The 4,016-nt window shown below is 40.0% G+C and overlaps 1 pseudogene; it reads left to right on the top strand.

Moving 5' to 3' along the window:
• Window positions 1–323: 323 nt before the first annotated feature.
• LOC108527447 (60S ribosomal protein L9 pseudogene) lies at window positions 324–2,940 on the top strand (annotated as a pseudogene).
• Window positions 2,941–4,016: the final 1,076 nt, after the last annotated feature.

The raw sequence follows: 4,016 nt of genomic DNA, 5'->3' as shown, positions 1-4,016 counted from the left end.
ACGACTTGTTGATTCAGAACACAGGCCACCTCTTCCCCTCTCTGTTAGACTGCAGCTGAGACTGAATAGACAGAATGACAGCACAGAAACACAGTGCGCTGCAGAGAATGTGTCTTTCAGAACTTAGGCATCTGCAGAGGTATTTAAATTGAACTGCCATGTTCCCTCCCACACACAGCTAGAGGATTTGAGTTGTCTTTTAGCAGTAGCAGCATGAGGCTCTGGGTAAACCGCCTCATGCAGCACTAATTTAGATAGCAGTTTTCAACCTGAATGTACATTGCATCACAAATCAAGGTACTGTCTGTGCTGGAAGACAAACGATGTCAAACATCTGTCGAAAAACACGTCTACAGGTTGTAACAAGCCAAGCTTACAAACAAGCACAGGCACAGACACCCCAATTATTTTAGTGGTGGGAGCCTTATGGTTCTCAACTGAGTTCTTTCTGATAGCAAGGAAGTCCTTTAAGACACCAGCCAAGACATCACCCAGGAAAGGTGAGTGGGTTGCTTAGAGAAGGAAGGGCCTAACAGGAAGGGTCAGAAAGTGACCTTTTTTGAGTTCTGAGGACCATGTACTGTGCCAAGTAATTTATGTGTGTCATTCTCTCTCTCTGTCTCCCACATATATATGTTATCCATATATGTTATTCTATAGGTTATCCATATAGGAGTTAACCAACTTGCCAAAATTAAGGTGGGCAGAGCCAGAAAAAGATTCAGACTCAAGTTCTCCCTGATTCTATAACTTGTTCTCACCCTACTTTACTCCAATTTCAAACGATAGCTTGCTGTAGTTTCAGTCATTCACTGGAAGAAAATAGATTGTGTACCTAATATGTGCCAAGCACTATTCCAGGAACGGGGAAGCCAATGGAACATAAAATATACCTCGTTCTTACCTTCATGGGGGAGATGGAAAACAAAACAAATGAATACCAATGGGAAATAGGTTTGGTGGTGGTAACTGCCATGAGAAGAAAAAAAAAAAACAGCAATGTCTAGTGCATAGAGAGTGATAAGGCTTACTATTTTCAGTAAGGTAGTTACAGAAGGTCCCTGGTTGATGGAATAGCATCAGCAGAGTGTGAGAGGATTCATGGCTATATATGAGCCATACTCATATGGGCATAAGAACTTTTTATGGGCCGGGCTCAGTGGCTCATGCCTGTAACCCCAACACTTTCAGAGGCCAAGGCGTGCAGATCACCTGAGGTCAGGAGTTCCAGACCAGCCTGGCCAACATGGTAAAACCCTGTCTCTACTAACAATACAAAAATTATCCAGGTGTGGTGGTGGGCACCTGTAATCCCAGCTACCCAGGAGGCTGAGACAGGAGAATCGCCGGAACCCAGGAGGCAGAGGCTGCAGTGAGCTGAGATCGCACCATGACACTCCAGCCTGGGTAACAGAGCAAGACTTCAAGCAAGCAAGCAAGAAAGAAAGAAAGAAAGAGAAAGAAAGAAAGAAAAACATTTTAAAGTAGCAGCACACGCAAAGACCCTAAGAGGCAGTGTATCTCAAATGTTTGAGTTTCTTGAAAGAGCAAAGTGACTGTGGAATCTGGAGTATAGTGAGAGAGGGTGAAATAGTAAAAATGAGAACAATGAAATATCTGAAGGTCAAATAAACTAAGGCCTTATACACCATGTTAAGGGATTTGGAAATTACTTTGGGCATAATGGGAGGCTACTGGTTTTAAGCACAGACATGACAAAGTATGACTTATGTGTACTGCTGCTATGTAGACAATAAACTGTGGAAAATCAGTGATGGAAACAGAGACACCAATTAAGAGACACCTGCAATAATCTAGGTGAGATTGTGGTAGAAGGGAGCAGAGTTGTTGCAGTGAAGGCAATAAGAAGTGCTTAAATCGAGGATATAGTTAAAGATAGAGTACGAAGAATTTATGGACAGATTGTATGTGTGGTGTAAGAAGAAAAGAGTTAAGATGACTTCAATTTTTCAGTTTGGGCAACTAGAAGAAAAATATCCCCATTACTAGAAGGAGAACACTGAAAGAGTAACAGTCATGTCATGGGGGCATGGGGACTAATCAAGAGTTCAGTTATGTTTGAGATAACTGTTATACTTCTGAATCATGTTGGACATAATAGACTAGAGTTTGGGCTGGGGATACAACAGACCTGAACCCAGACAAATTCAGTTACATGCCCTTTTCATCTGTTTCCAGCCTTCTTTTAATTTTCAACCCCCCTTATATCAGAACTACTGACTTTTATAAGTCTCTAATTATATTAGGTTCCTACAAGGGCTGTGAAAGAAATGTGACACTTGTTTTTTTGTGTGTTTAAAAAAGAACCGTTCTTAAAAATCAAGCAAAGTAGCTTCTTGCTGCATCTACTGCAAGAATAAAGACATTCTCAGCACACTGTTGACATTCCAGAAAATGTCAACATCACTCTGAAGGGACAAACATATATTGTGAAGGGCCCCAGAGAGACCTTGCAGAGGGACTTCAACCACATCAATGTAAATCTCGGTCTCCTTGGAAAGAGAAAGAAGAGGCTCTGGGTTGGCAAGTAGTGGGGAAATACAAAGGAGCTGACTATTGTTTGCACTCTTTGTAGTCATGAATAGAACATGAGCAAGGGAGTTGCACTTGGCTTCCATTGCAACATGAGGTCCATGTGAGCTCACTTCTCCATCAATGTCATTATCCATGACAAACGGGATCTGGTTGAATTAGAAATTTCTTGGGTGAAAAATACATCTGCAGAGGCCAGGTGCTGGTTGTTCAGTATCTCAGTCCCAGAAAGATGAGTTAATCCTTGAAGTAAATGACATTGGGCTTGTTTCAAGTTCAGCTACTTTGATTGAGAAAGCTGTAACAGTTAAAAACAAGAATATCAGAATCTTTTTGGATACTATCTATGTCTCTGAAAAAGGAACAGTTCAGCAGTCTGATGAATAAGACCTAAGAGTTGTCCAGCTTCAGAAACAAGATGCCAGGTGATTTCTAAGACCTATTTGCAATATTTTATTGATGGAATTTAAAAAAAAAAACTATTGATTTGAGATGTTTTCTTAAAAAAAACTCAAGCAAAGTGAAGATTATTTTCAATCATACAAAAGATATAGAAATAACAAACCTACTAATTTCATCAAAGCGATTAGAATGGCATTATGTTAATTGGAGGAGATATAAAAAGAGCTATGAAGAAAAAAGAGTGGGGTTTCTGTAAGAAAAGAGAAATGTTGCTACAGAAGATGGATAACAGTTCACATTGAATGCTGCCTCAGAATTCCCTCAGCCTGAAAGATGTCCACTTTGACATGCTTTGCAGTGCTACTATGATGTTACACGTCTGAAAAGAGTAGAACATTCTATCAATGGCTTTAAGTAGCACATAAAACAATGGTAACCAAATTTGACACCTCTCTAAAGGGAAGAAAAGTGGCTCTTCCAAGCCCTGAAGAAATGATAGATATAGAAGGAAATCTGGGTGTGTGATTTGGTTATGTGCTCAGACAGATCTGAGGCATCAGAGTTAGGGACAGGCAAAGCATTTTTTGAGCAAGGAAGGAGGGAAGAAAGAGGGGTGGCAAAAGGGAGGGAGAGAGAGAGATTGAGAATGATAATTTGTATTATAGGTAATTTTTTAAAAATAGGAAAGAAGAAGAAAAGAAGGAGACAGAAAACATATTACAAGATGAAGAGTTTCTAGGAATTGTTGTTTAACCTGGAGAAGGAAAAGCATAGGAATATATTTAAGAGATGGACTTCCATACAGAAGGAAGTTGAGACTTCTTTATAGCTTCAGAGGACAGAAATCACAATTTGGCTAAGTCCAGACTCAAGACAACTGGTCTTTTCTCTTTGCTGGCCATGTCAACTAAATCAAGTTATACCTCCTTGTGCCTTAGGTATGTCTTCTGTAAAGTGGAAATATTAAAAGCATGTCCTTCAAAATAGTGTGAGGATTAGCTAAAATAAATTTGATGAAGCAAGTGAATGGACAAGCCTGGGGAAATTAGCTGTACTTTGGG

The sequence above is a fragment of the Rhinopithecus bieti genome, unplaced genomic scaffold, assembly GCF_001698545.2.
Source record: "Rhinopithecus bieti isolate Rb0 unplaced genomic scaffold, ASM169854v2 scaffold_388, whole genome shotgun sequence".
Lineage (NCBI taxonomy): Eukaryota > Metazoa > Chordata > Mammalia > Primates > Cercopithecidae > Rhinopithecus > Rhinopithecus bieti.
Note: the sequence above shows the minus strand (reverse complement) of the source record. Positions and strands in the feature narration are given on the sequence as shown.